The 15,379-nt window shown below is 34.9% G+C and overlaps 2 long non-coding RNA genes across 3 annotated transcripts in view; both read left to right on the top strand.

The window, feature by feature from the left end:
* Positions 1 to 2,857: 2,857 nt before the first annotated feature.
* LOC115065085 lies at positions 2,858 to 7,906 on the top strand. Its single transcript, XR_003844888.1, has 3 exons — positions 2,858 to 2,947; positions 5,063 to 5,162; positions 7,602 to 7,906. It is a non-coding gene; the product is annotated as an uncharacterized LOC115065085 (long non-coding RNA).
* Positions 7,907 to 8,540: 634 nt separating this feature from the next.
* Positions 8,541 to 15,379, top strand: part of LOC115065084 — a 28,654-nt gene continuing 21,815 nt past the window's right edge. For both annotated transcript variants that reach the window (XR_003844887.1, XR_003844886.1), the window contains exons 1-4: positions 8,541 to 9,114; positions 9,431 to 9,630; positions 9,808 to 9,929; positions 12,940 to 13,021. This is a non-coding gene — a long non-coding RNA (uncharacterized LOC115065084). The remainder of the gene's footprint in view (positions 9,115 to 9,430; positions 9,631 to 9,807; positions 9,930 to 12,939; positions 13,022 to 15,379) is intronic.

The raw sequence follows: 15,379 nt of genomic DNA, 5'->3' as shown, positions 1-15,379 counted from the left end.
CATCCTCCCTCTCTCTGCTTCTTTGTGGGTTTTCCTCCACCCACCCACCACCTCCCACCTCCTTGCCCTCTATTCCCATACACTGGGTCATATATCAAGCCTTCATAGGATCAAGGACCTCTCCTCTCATTGATGCATGACAAGGCCGTCCTCTGTTACATATGCAGCTGGAGGCATGTGTACTCCTTGGTTGATGACTTAGTCAATGGGAGCTCTGGGGGGTCTTCTTAATTGATAGTGTGTTTCTTCCTATGGGGTTGCAAACCACTTCAACTCCTTCAGTCTTTCCTCTAGCTCCCCTATTGTGGACTCCACGCTCAGACCAATGGTTGGCTGAGAGCATCTGCCTCTGTATTTGTAAAACTCTGGCAGGGCCTCTCAGGAGACAGCTATATCAGGCTCCTGCCAGTGTGCACTTCTTGGCATCTACAATAATGTCTGCATTTGGTAAATGTGTATGGGATGAATCCCCAGGTGGGACAGTCTCTGTATGGCCTTAACTTCAGTCTCTATTCTACACTTTATATCCATATTTGCTTCTGTGAGTATTTTGTTCTCCTTCTAAGAAGGACCAAAACATCCACGCTTTGATCTTTGTTCTTCTTGAGCTTCATGTGGTCTGTGAATTGTATGTTGAATATTTGGAACTTTTGGGCTAATACTTATCAGTGAGTGCATACCATGCTTGTTCTTTTGTGACTGGGTTTCATCACTCAAGATGATATTTTTCTAATTCCATTCATGAAATTCTTAGGCAAATGGATGAAACTAGAAAATATCCTGAGTGAGGGAGTCCATTCTATAACTTTTACATCTGTTGGAATCTATTGCTCTATCTGAGGTCACTGCTTTGCCTTTTTATCCTCATTTGCCCAGTCCTTAGTCCTGATTTTATCTGAAAGAAAGGTCATTCAACTCAACTTTCAATATCTAACAGAGAGACTGAAGACCTGTGTTCCTCATATCCCCTTCATGACCTACTAAGTAAATAATTGCTATTTAAGTACATCTGCCACCTGGCCATCTAAGATTCTATAAGCTTAGAGCTAACATAGTTAATGAAAAGTACTTCTCTTTTCAGATGGTTCTGTATATTCATGATGTTATTTCATACAGCATATTTTGATGTCAGTGTTCTCACTGCTGCCTCTCTCTCTCTCTCTCTCTCTCTCTCTCTCTCTCTCTCTCTCTCTCTCTTTCTACTGCTGATACTCATTCTCATTGCCATCCTCATTGTATTACTAATACAAAGCCAACTACTGTAGGATAAAATATATATAAAAGTATATATACAAAAGTAGCCAGTGAAAAAGCACAAGAAACACATAGGTGTGAGACACACATGTTCACACTCAGAGAAATCCCATAAAAATACAGAACCAGAAAAGGTAACATATAGACTAGGGAACTGTGTGGTTAAAAAAACAAATGAACAAGAGGCCAGACAAATATTTGATTATACTAATATTTATGTACAATAATATTTATGGCAGAGTATTATGAGAAAGTGGATCTGTAGCAATGCCATTGAGGGCATTTTTGAGGAAACCATGAACTTCTGGGCCCTGCCCTTCATAGGGGTTTATATATGCAGTGAGAAGCTACTGGAGAAAAACAATGTTTCATTTGCTTTTAGTTATTGATCAGAGATGGAGCTTCTGAACCTCGGATGGAACCTTCTTTCAACATTTTCTTGTATGATACCCAAATCCCATCTCTCAGAGAGCATAAAAAACTAATAGTCACATTATACTTTATTTCTACCTTGAGTCCATCAAGAATTTTCACAGGTTGTTTTTTCCAAGTCAAGGTTAATATTCTTGTGCTTTGTGGCAAAGACAATCGTTTTCTTTATCCCTTCTGTTCCCTTTATTATTTGAGATAAGTTGAGGGAACAGGCTTCTCCATTTTGGAAAAAAATATTTCTACCAATATATATATATATTCATATATATATGAATATGCACATTAATAATATTTATTAATATCATCTTGTGACTACTCTTTGAACTGACAGGGGTTCTCAATCTTCTTAATGCTCCAAGGCTTCAAGACAGTCCCTCATGGTGTGATGACCTCCATCCATAAAAATATTTTCATTGCTTCTTCAAAATAGTATTTTTGCTACAGTTATTGTTATGTGAATATCTGTATTTTCTGACAGTTTAGGTGACCCTATGGAAAGGCTTGTTTGACTCCCAAATTAGTTATAACCTACAGGTTGAGAACCAGTGCCATATGTTAATTTTGTTCCCTAAATATCCTTTCTTGTGGAATATTTGAGAGGCTACAAATTCAAGGTTAGGACTGATAGCCAGGAAAAATTCATATAAGACATATTACTATTTAGTAATTTAAAAAAATATTCTTTGATATTTTTATTCATGTATCTAATAAAGCTTTATCATATCAACCATCAAATTACTAAATCTCATATCCAATATCTTGCCCACCTTCTATAATTATTTTGATATTTTCCTTTCAAAATCATTGATTTCAATAAGTACTTTTCATATATATATATATATATATATATATATATATATATATATATATATATATGCATGAAGTAAACACCAAAAGAGGAACATTTCAAATTTTAACACATAAAGAGATAGAGAAGCAGACCACCGGGGTGAGGGAAAACATAAACACTGTGAAACAAATTATTTATGGGAATATAGAAATGTTCACAAAGCATGATTCATTTGGAGTAAGCAACATGGATTCTAGGAAGTCACTGTTAATCCTATAACCTCAGTAGTAATTCCTTTGTATTTCTGCATTTACTATGAAGTGTGAGGTGTGAGTGGTTCATTGTTGATACTTATCTGTTTTATCTCTCCCATAGAATAATGTAAGGATGGAGATTTGCTTCATGTTAATATCTAGATGGGTCAGACTGGTGGCATTAAGAAAGACATTGATGTAGAAATAAATTTGAAGGGTGAGTACAAACTGCATTTAAAAATAATATTGAACTCATAATCACAAGAATATATAACATGAAGCTTTTAGCATTCATTATATATACACCAATTATTAAATTTGTCCAATAGTAATTCTCATCACTAAAAGTAGATGTAATAATTTTGTAATATTGTTAAAATTAATGCAAGCATTTTTTCTCCTAGGAATTCCCAGTATACTGTTGCTGATTCTGTATGGTGTTCCCTAAGAAATGGTATCTCAGAGAAAATAGTTAATTTAACTAATAATAGGGTTCAGATTTGTATGTGTCTGGTCTAAATTTGATCTGACAGTATTTATTATAAGTGTAACCTCTTGTTTTCACTTATTCATTAAAATAAAATAAACACATTCTACCTACTGTTTTCTAGAGATTGTTTCATCCAAAAATATGTTTGAAGCTGAAATACATGTATATATTAATGTTAGGTAAGATTAGTAGACTTTCTTAAAGAAAATGGTGCTTTCCTCATGTGTCACACCCATATAGAAGATGATCTTGTGGGGAGACCTTGGACAGTAGGGAAGGAGTTTCTAGCATAGTCTGATCAGAATGAAAGTCATAACACACATGTTTATTGACTATATCTGCTTTATAATAACACCTTAGGGTGTTACATAAATGATTATCTTAAAACCACTTACAAATATATTTTTGTGAATAAATGGCAAAACTTGATATAATAAGAAATCTTTTTTGTGTCTTTTAATTTTTCAATTTATTTGTATTTCAAATGTTATCTCCTTTTCTGCTTTCCCCTCTGCAAACACCCTATCCCATCCCCCCATATCCTGCTTCTATGAGGGGGCTCCCCCACTTACCTTCACACACCCACCTCACTGCCCTAGCATTCCTCTACACCGGGGCATCAAACCTTCACAGGACCATATGTTAGAAAGTTGATAATTTATTTGTCATCTGTTTTGAAATCATTTTCAACATATTTAAATATGTCATGTGTTATGGTTAGTCTACAAATATATCTACAGTTAGTTCATTCTGATTTCACAATGCATTAGATATAGGAGATGGCTCCATTTATTAGACACAAATCTATATCTTAATAGAAGTATAGAAGGAGAGTAATTGTAATACTGTGATTGATCTTTGTCTATCTCTGTGCTTTATTCACATGTGTTAGAATACGCTCTCCTGTTCACTGCCTTAGTTAGGGTTACTATTGCTTTGATGAAACTCTATAACTAAAAACACATTATGGAGGATAAGGTTTATTTGGCTTACATTCTCACATAATAGTACATCATTGAAATATTTAAGGACAGATTTTCAAACAGGCAAAGAACCTGGAGGTGGTAGCTGATTCAGACTCTGTGGAGGAGTGGTGATTACTAGTTTGCTCTCATGACTTTGCTCACCCTGATTGGTTAGGGAACATAGAACCACCAGCCCATAGGCTGCATTGCCAACAATGGGTGGGCTGTCTCCCATCAGTAATTAAATACGAAAATGCCCTACAATGTTTACCTCAGCCAGATATTATAGAAATACTTTCAATTAATGTTTTATTATATCTAGACTCTAGCCTTTATCAAGTTTACAATAAATTAGCCAGTGCATACTTGGAACTGTGATAACAGTGACAGAAACAACAACTCAATTCTGTAATGCCTAGCCTCACCTGCTTGGCACTCCAAGAACTCCTCATGTCTTCAAGCATCTCACCACCAGAGACTCTTGTACGGGCAGCTTTGGCTGCAGGCATAATGTATAACCTTGTCCACGACTTGAAAACAGTGTCTGTGTGGAAATTTTAGGAAACACTTACTAAAATACTTTACTTTATTGATGCAGAGTTTGTGCTATGTTCTGAAATATTCTGTCAATGTTGAGGATATTATGGCAATTCCTATGATGTTTAGAAGTGTTTGACAATAGAAAAAAAGTAATATATCTTAACATTGGATGGGGTACTTTTTGTCCCTCAATAATTTTGAGAACTGTTGGCTTCTTAAAGTCAATGAAATGAGATATATATGTATATGTGTTATTAATAACCTTAAATACATGTTTTTATCTTTAAATATAGGCATATAAATATATCCTATGTTTTCATTTAATTATGCCATTCAGTCTGACCATGCTGATCAATGATGTTGCAATTCAAGCATTAAAGTCATGCTTTCTCCCAGCATCCTGAGAATTTCACACTGGAGGAGGCCACTAATTTATGGTATTGTAAAATTATTGCTGTTTTATTTCTCTTTTGGTTATTGATTGCTCATGAAAATTATTAGATTGGAGTTTATATTTTTTATACTCTGAAATTTACAGAAATTATTAGATGTATGTACATTTTTTATTGCTGAGTGCTTTACACAAAGTTATGTTTTCTCAAAAAATTAGCAGATTTTCTTGTTGGCCTTAAGGAACAGACATTGAAAAGGAAAGGAAAAGATATTAATATATGGTAGAGGAGAAAGTGTATTGTAGATAAAGAGAAAGCATAGCCAGAAGCAAAAACTTCTAGAGAATCCATAGTTGTCATGATGCTGAGCCCTGTAAGGAGAAGGTGAATAGGAAGGGGACAGTAGAGAGGAGAACTGGTTCCAGTAGCCAGGAGGTCAAAGGTACAAAGTGACATATAACCACAATGGCTGTGTCATATAAGGAAGAGCCTCTGTAAAAAGGGTCACACAGTCCCTGGACTGGAGTGTTCAGGGAAGAGGTTAGGATATGCCAATCATGCCCTCTAACAGGTAGCGACTGGGGAATACTGAAAGAGCATGGAGGCCAAGTCTGTTCTGTTATGCCATCTGTCTCTGATTTGAAACTTAACAGCCAGGAGCTGCCTTAAGAAATAGCCTTAGGACAATGTGAAATGGAGATGGCAAGGGTGGTCATTCTAGCTTACTATGTAACATGCAGAAATATTGTCCTAGAAGGATACGCACATATGCTTCCTTTATATATATATAATATTTTATATGTGTTGGAAGGTTTTATTTTATTTATTTAGTTTGTTTTGTTTTGTTTTGTTTTGTTTTTTGAGACAGGGTTTCTCTGTGTAACACTAGCTGTCCTGGAACTCACTCTGTAAACNAGGCTGTCCTGGAACTCAGAAATCTGCCTGCCCCTGCCTCCCAAGTTCTGAGATTAAAGCTGTGCGCCACCATGCCCAGAGGTTTTATTTTTATTACTGACTTGTAATTTTTCCAATTATTACCAATACCCACGATGATCTGTAATTTCCTTTGCTTTTAAATTTTTAACTCCTTTAACATAAAGTAGACTCCAGGGAATGCTTTTGAAAGTAACATTTCATTTGTGCATCATCACTTAGTTATTTGTTATTTTGTTATCTTTTTAAAAAAGTATTTTATTAGATATTTTCTTCATTTACATTTCAAAGGCTATCCCGAATGTTCCCTACACCCTACCCCCCACCCTGCTCCCCTGCCCACCCACTCTCACTTCTTGGCCCTGGTGTTCCCCTGTATGGGGCATATAAAGTTAGCAAGACCAAGGGGCCTCTCTTCCCAATGATGGCTGACTAGGCCATCTTCTGCTATATATGCAGCTAGAGAGGTCCACTTAGTGATGATACTTATATAATGAGGACACAGAGAGAAAGAATGCAAATTAGGAAGGTGAAGGTTACAAACTTTTATCTGACAAAAAAGGTTATATAGAAGGAGCAACAATTAGAGTTTCTCAAAGGATGATCAAATCAAGGGCCAACAATAAAACGTAAAAGATGTTGAAGTTCCAGAGCAAAGACAGACATTTAATAGTAGTATATATTCTCCAGTTTGTAAGCCAATGTGATTATATATGGAATGTATAAAGAGTAACCTTTTTAATAGTCTTCTTATACATTTCCTGAGGAAATAGTTAAGAATAAATTTTGGGTAGTTCAGTCTTTTTGAAGTACAAGAACAGTCAAGAAAATGATCTCTGCCATCTTTAGACTGCTTTTTCAAAGATGTTTATAAGACCTGATGATTTGTGTTATTGTTGTTAATGAAAAGATGATAGCAATTTGACATTTTTCATTGTCCATAATATATTATGAATCATTTATTGAGATGCTCCATTGCAACATTATGAGAATCATTTAGAGTTTTTCAAATGATTAATATAAACTTTGTTTACTAAAGTGAACTGCAGTTTCACAACTGGCTAGTCAAAGTAATGGAATTCTGTAGGATAAGGTAACTGTAATTAACTGTTTATTAATATCAGACTCCTGAACAAGGAAAAAGAACCTAGAAGATTTTAAAGGAAGTCTGTGAAATATAGTACTTGATTGAAAATTCTGAAAAGGGATATTATCCTATTGAGTAATTTTTTATAGGATTGTCTAGAAAAATTCCAAATACATACTTGGAATTTCTGAACAATTACCCACAACAATGAGTTTGATGTCTAACTATCTGGCAGCCTCCCTTATTCGAAAATATTAGGTATTACAGTATTGACCATGGTATTAGCTTTTGCTAAGATAATAAATGGACACCAGGAAAAAGTTAATGTCCAACTGAAGTATGAACCAACTCCCATATCGTTTGGGTTGTAGGCTTAGGTTGAAGATTCCCATTTATAGATACTTATGTTCCATTTTTGATATATTATTGTCAGAGAAATTACTCTTTGTACTTAATACATTTAGGATGTGGATGCAGACTACAAGATCATCCCCTGAGGAAGAGCTTTCATTGTCATGGATGTGAGACATGAGATACTATTCTTCCATACAAATAAGGAGGAGGATTTTTCTGGTTTAGCCTAGAGAGCTGGATCTGGACAGGCACTGGAGACAAGAGCAGCAGAGAGCTGGTAGGTTTTGTTTCCCTATTCCTTTTCAACTAGTAATAAGACCTGCATGTAATTCATTCTAGTGGAGCTGCATCCTATCCAAGAGAAAGGTTACTGCTTTGCTTTTGGATGTCCTCCTGTGCAAGTTTATCTATAAATTTAAACCATTTTATTGAGATATCCATTTTTCATAACCAATTTTTATACTTGGTTTTGAACATTACTTTATTTTAACTTAACTTTAATTCTACTTTAATTTTATTTTGAGATACTTGCCTTAGAATGAACTTTAACAATACATAAGAAAACTATATAATCTCAGTTACAAACTGTTCTTCCTTTCCAAGCCTGTTTGTGTAAATTAATTACACTTTTACTTAAAATGGCTACAAAAGTTAACTAACCACATTAAATAATTTGATAATATATAAGGTACCAGATCATTTACTTCTGTTTATCATTATCTTTCTTTTAAAAGATTTTTTCTAAAAATTAGTGATTCCTTTAATATTTTGATTTTTTTATTTTATTTATGTTACAGTGCTTAAGCTTTAGTCTTTATAGTTTTTTTTAAATTAAAGTTCTTTTTTTGCACTAAAATTAATTTTAATCTCTAAATACAGTCAATTTGAGAGACTGATAATTTCAATTTTCTTATCCTTTTATATCATGTGCTTATAAAAATATCTTTGTATGGCTTAGTTTCTCTAAATTACTAAACCCTAATAAAATTAATAAAGACTTTTATGATTAGATATGCTTTTGTGAAGGTAGTTTTGTGATTAGACATACATCGTTTAAATGCCATTGTTACCATGAAAAAAATCATTATAACTTTAGGAATGTATAACAACTAATTATGAAACATATTTTGTGCTAGAAATTTTACAGTTTTTAAACTATGACTTTAATGGTCTTATATGTCATAAGAGAATAACAGTAGCATTGATAAAAGCTGTTTGGAGTTTTCCCATGCAGTATTCAAGGAGGAAACTTGTACCTGGGACTGGAACTTAAGGTAACAGTTATCTTCCTGGGTAGGAAGGCAAAAGAAAAATTTCATTCTAGATAATACTGTAAATGTCCATGTGGGTAATCTTGACAATCCTGACTCCTTTCTTACTCCAAACTTGGATCTTTGGCAAAGTATAGGCATCAAAGGGTATGCTGTCTTTGGGAAAGGGAAACTTCTTCAAATTTCTCTATTGTTTTTAGCTTTTCTGCTATGAAGGTGGACTTTGAAGTAGTCCCTCCTTTTCTGATACACACAAATGAAGGTGATACTAAGTCTGCTTTAAATTACAGATGGACATGGCCAAATTAAAGTAGAAGCCAAGTGGGTGAGCTGTGCAAGGTCTTGTATTTGTGTAGGTATTCTTAATTGTCTGCTTATAATGGCATCCCCAAGGGAGTTGAAATCAATGTCTAGAAATCACATGGCCACAGAAAGAGCATAATTTTACTTTCTTAGAGATTCCAAGATGAAAGGCATAGATATGTTGGTCAAAGAGTTATCACCAGTGTCATAACACATAGTTGAAACCCGGTGCCTCCACCTTCGTGTGAGCTACATATGATTTGAAATATATGACCTCTGATTCAGCATCTTGTTCCAGGATGAATAGACTGCAACATGAGCAGGCTGTACTCTTTGTTTGATGATACATGTTCTGTTCTTCCTAGGGACCTGTACTCACTAGTGCAGCTTTACCACTTCAGGGCCTCCCATGCTATATTGCATCTACAATGCTCTCTGCTGGTGTTTTGAAAGAAAGTTTTCTTCAAGATAATGGGAAATAATGGAAGGAACTATCACAAAAATTAACTGTAGAGCCTGGTGATGAGTCACTGTTGTAGAACACTTTACCTGCTGGTTTTCCTTGGTAAGTCAGTAGGGTGTTCATTGTAGAGGCCTGAAAATAAGGGATCTGTTAAATACAGCACTAAGGTGAGGTTACCAGGATAGAGGGTGTAAATTAAGGAAAACATTTAATGGTGTTCTTCTCTGTGGTGTCCATTGACAGACATTTGTGATGGATACTTTACTAATTCTCCCTCAGAATGCCACAGCAGCAACCAAAGTATCACCAAGAAGCTGTAGAAGTAATATGACTACAGATGTGGTTACTGAGAAATATGTCTAATCGTGATGTCCAGCCCTGAGAGATATTTCTGTTCTAAGGTAAGAAATATAGCAAAATCCTGTGGGGCTGAAAATTTGATATTGGCTTTCAACATTTCAGGTATACTAGAGAAAAAAATGAGCAACATAAATATCACTTTACTTAATAGGAAGGTGAAAAATGTAAGGGGACTCAGATTATAACAGCAATAATGATGAGCACCTACCCCCATAAATCAGGAGCGCATTGGATCCTGTAGCAATTAGTTTAGGTGTCTGAGCCAATGACCAATAAAGAAAAATCAACACTGAAATTCCTTGAGTTACAGATATATTTAACATGGCATATTCCTATTAATGTAGGTTCATATATATATATATATATATATATATATATATATATATATATAATGAACAACTGCTAAATCCTTCAGCACTTTTATTTTCTCAAATATAGCATTGTGCATACATTTAGGAATGAACTATTTTTCTTATCTGTCCCATGAAATGGGACTTATAGAAAACTGCAATCTATATTTTAGTACACATCTTTGCTGGTAGTTCTTCCCTAGAAGTGTGATCTTTGAGTGTCCACCATCTACTTTGGCATTTCAATTTGAAGTGTATAATTTTATTATTGATAGTCATATAGTCCTATTTGGGGACTTTATGGGTACAGTTTCTCTATCTTATTTTCACAGCAGACCCATGGTTACTTTCGATCTTCTAATCTCTGTGCCACCTCTTCCACAATATTTTCTGATTCTTGAGTGTTCAGTTTGTTTCCTTTTATTCTTCAATTGGTATCAGTGCATTTTGACCATTGGATTGTTGTAAGGGTCACATTCAGCTGCAAAGTGAAGTGACTTCACTTAGGATGAGTGATACACTAATTTAAAATTTAAATAGACAATGTAGACAGTAATTATACTGACTTAGAAAACTGGGAGCTCTAGGACTGTTTTTCCAAGGCCCATTATCTCTTTATCTATGCAGAGTTGTCTAGGTTTACATTGTCATTATTTCTTTCCCTGACCATGATTTATGTCTACTTTACCATTGAGAAATATGATCAACATTTTGCATTTGGATTTGAGCAGCCAAGCCTTTAATAACCTAATGTGGAATAAGATTTAGATAATTTTATTTCTTCAGGAAATTTAAGATCATAAAGTTTACCTAGAAGTCTTGTAGCACTTTTATATATATTGTTTACCTTGACCTATCATGGTTCTAAAGAGAAGAACAAATATAAAGCTAAATGGCATAGAACACTGTCTCTACCACCGTATTAACATTGGAAGAAATTTTAATATCAACCTATGGGTGCCAGGTTATTTGAGACTGCTAGCCTTTCTATAAGGTTGCCATCCTCCTTAGCTTCTTCCAGCTTTTCCTAATTCAAAGACCCAGGATCTCTCATATAATGAGTCACCAACCAGGCAGCATATACCAGTTGATATGAGGTCCCCAACACTGCTGGGTCTGAACTCAGTGACAGAAGATGCACCTAATCCTTGAAAGACTTGGAGCCCCAGGAATGGGGAGATCTGGTAGGACAGGAGTGGAAGGGGGAAGGCATCCTCTTGGATATATGCAGAAGGAGGTATGGGATGTGGAACAGATTGGAGTGTGAGGGGGATAAAGTCTGGACTGTAAAATAGTTTAAAAATCAGTAAAAAATATCAATCTATGGGAAAGTACAATAAGTGAAATGTTTTGATAGAAGTTTGGGTCACATCTTTTTTTTTTCCTTTAGAAGATCTCTTTTATTTTTTTCAATTTTTTATTAGATATTTTCTTCATTTACATTTCAAACGCTATCCCAAAAGTTCCCTATACCCTCCCGCTGCCCTGCTACCCTACCCACTCACTCCCAATTCTTGGTCATGGGGTTCCCTTGTATTGGGGCATATAAACTTTGCAAGACCAAGGGGCCTCTCTTCCCAATGATGGTCTACTAGACCATCTTCTGCTACATATGCAGCTAGAGACACAAGCTCTGGTGGGTACTGGTTAATTCATATTGTTGTTCCACCTATTGCATCACATCTTATGTGGAATGTAATATTGATTCCTCTGTGCTCTTCTTTTCACCCTACAACTTAGATGCTCACACTGAGTGTAAAGTACACTTTCCCATTCCTTAATGTTTCAGAACACTAATAGGGAAATAGGAAAATTGGAGGTTTACATAGAGTGGGCAGACTTACAGCCCTTGAATTATATGAAAAAGGATTAATTTTTTATTCTTTATATGAATTTCAAACTTTATTTTTATTAATATTATTTTCAAGGTTATATATACATATATAAGTTTTATCAGTACTATATTAATCCTCCACCCCCTTTCTCCAACTATACCATATACCTCCTATTTACTCCCTTTAATATCTTAATAAAAAAATAACACCCACTAAGTCCAGTCACCCCTGCTCAAATGAAGATGTGTGGGGTCAGGCACTGGGTCCAAATGCCTACCAAGGAGCTGAGCATGGAAGCTAATGACATTCTCTTACCTAATACCCAGTGTCCATTCTTAGAGATTGAAGAATCTCCTTTATTTCTATCCTGCTATCATCACTAAGTCTCACAGAGTATATTTTACAAGCCAGGTATGCATTGCAACAGTTTTGTGGCAAATATATTTATTCACTCTTCCTCTTCTGTACCTTCTGTTATCTGGCATCTGATGAAGGAAAGAGCTAATCCATATGCCCATAGAAAGAATATTTCTTCCAAAGTATCCTCTCTCTCTCTCATATATATCTATATATCTATATCTATATCTATATCTATATCTATATCTATATCTATATCTATATCTATATCTATATCTATATCTATATCTATATATATGATCTTGAGATTATGATTTCATTATAACATGCATCATTTTCTTTCTGTATGTACCCTTCTTTATACACATTCGTACTCGCTTTTATATTCATATCCTCCCTTTTTACTATTTTATATAGCATGCATATATATATATATATATATATATATATATATATTTTACATATAAATATTTCAGTCTATATAATATTACTTGTATGCTTCTTTTCAGGACTGATTATTAGATTTGTAATCTTCACTTAATATACAGTGTATGTTTGTCGCTATCTGTTTACACCAGTCACTTCAGTGAGGTAAGTCATGTATATTAATGCAGTTAAATTATATTGAGTCTTTTTATAATTGTAAACCATTGTCAATCTTACTTACATTATTTTCTTATGTCTATTCTGTACCCTGTAACTGGTACTCAAACGCTGTAATGCTGCAACCCTTTAATGCATTTCCTTATGTTGTCCTGACTAATAACTATACAATAATCTTCATTGCTACTTTAAAACTGTAGTTTTGCCATTGGCCAAATGTGAGACAAATCCCATAGTAGAGAGCCAACCACTGACACTATTAATGATACTCTGCTTTGCTTTCAGATTAAATATGCCTGAGTAAGAAGATGACTCAGGCAGCTACATATTTACATTGTAATTACAGGCACTTGTATATTGCAGGAAAACTCTCATCTTTAATTATGAACACCTGCACTTCTTTTGCCTTTAGAGAATAAAGATTTAGGGATAGTACTGTGTATTTGCAATTTCAGAACATGAAGGGCAGTGACAGATCTCTTAGTATGGCTCATCAGGAAAACTAGGTTATTTGGTGAATTTTGGTGAGAGGGACTGTCTCAAAGGAGCCAGAAGTGCTATTGTTTGTTGAATTGCACAGATAAATTCATATCAGTTATAGATACAAGTTGCATATACAAGACTTTCACTAGGTCAAGCTAAAAAAAAAATGATATCAGCTTGGTTAGTGGACAAACTCGTGAAGACCCAGTCATATTTGAGTCACATTTTGTGGGCTGCTAATGAAAGAATACTCCATTATATTCAGAGATTTTTGATCTCAGAAGCTACTTACTATCAATCCCATAAATTTCCACACATCTGTGAACAAAATGTTAGTCCAAAATTGGTATTATGAAGAAGTGGTCACTGATAGATATTCTGTATTTTGATAGATATACCTGTTAAATATTTCTCCCTATTTGCAAAGAGTTTTTTTTTTGATGAAATAAGAAGACTCAATTATTCTTGAGTATGAGCACAAATGACTATAAATAATAGAGATTATGTTTGTTTAAAAATTTGTAGTCATAGATTTCCCTCCCATAACTGCGACTTCACAACTTGGAGGAGTTGAGTATATTTCTAATACCATACATGATCTCCTTTTTGTTATTGAGGTCATAAGTGCAGCTAGAGACCTGTTTGTTATTTCCAAGATATATGAGTTGTGGGAAATATTAAAAAAGAAACCTGCCAACACTCAGTGGGGCCAGACCAAGCTTCTGAGCTCCTGCTACTACCAACAACTCTCTAGAGCTAGCCATTATGCCACGTTATCTCACTCACTTGGTCTCTCAGTGAGCCAATTCAACAGACCTGTGAGGTCACATGACTCCAACAGGGCCATCTGTCAGACACCCTTGCCCATTTCCTCTTGCTTTCATGCAGTGTCCAACGTACTCCAGGTTAGCCATCTCAACACCTAATTACCCAGTAGAATAAATACTCTTAAGCTTAATTAGCCAATCAGATTTATGTATCAATAATAACACAGTTTACAAGATGCCAATACAATAATTTCAGTGTCAAATGATAATGATAATGCTTTAACCAAATTATTCTAACCTTTTAAAAACACCACAACAGCCTCCATTCTGGTTCTCTCTCCCCTCCTAACACCCCTCTTCTCTCCCCTCAACTCCTTGCTCTGCCTCCCTTCTTATATCCAATCACAAGTCTCCCACTGCCCTAATGTGATTGGACAGGGAAAATCCTGCAACATATATGTGCCTTCACTGTACCCTAGTGGTTACAATTGCTCTGTTAATAATTGATTCTCATAGCCATCATAACTGGGTCAGATTGTAGGTTGTCTTCCTCTTATGGAAGCTTCCACAGACCTGATAGATAGATAGATAGATAGATAGATAGATAGATAGATAGATAGATAGATAGATAGACAGACAAATAAACGGATGGAAAATTGGTAGATAGATATACAAACACTTCCAAACCTAGTGTTTAGGCAACTTTGCCTCAAATGTGGCAGAAAAGTTTTAAGACTAAAAATTTCAGGGTGTTTGCTCTGATATTGTACATTTTACTAATATCAAAAAAGAGAGAGAGAGAGAGACATTGCCACATGACAGAGCTAAAACTCAGTGACTATGTATGACAAACATGAACATGCCAAACTGAACAAAGAAAGGCCCACAAGGTCTCAACCCTATACAAATTACCATATGCAACTGAGGTTAATGTCCTTCTCAGGGAAGAGTACATTATTTGGTTGTCCAGCACCAAAAGTTCTGCTTTGAAAACACATATGTAGGGAGCATTGAGACTTATCAAGTTATATTTAGAATATATCTGTATATATGTATACACAAATCTCTCTCTCTCTCTCTCTCTCTCTCTCTCTCT

Source organism: Mus pahari, chromosome 1 (assembly GCF_900095145.1).
Source record: "Mus pahari chromosome 1, PAHARI_EIJ_v1.1, whole genome shotgun sequence".
Classification (NCBI taxonomy): domain Eukaryota; kingdom Metazoa; phylum Chordata; class Mammalia; order Rodentia; family Muridae; genus Mus; species Mus pahari.
The sequence above is the reverse complement of the archived record's forward strand: the minus strand, read 5'-3'. Positions and strand labels throughout refer to the sequence as shown.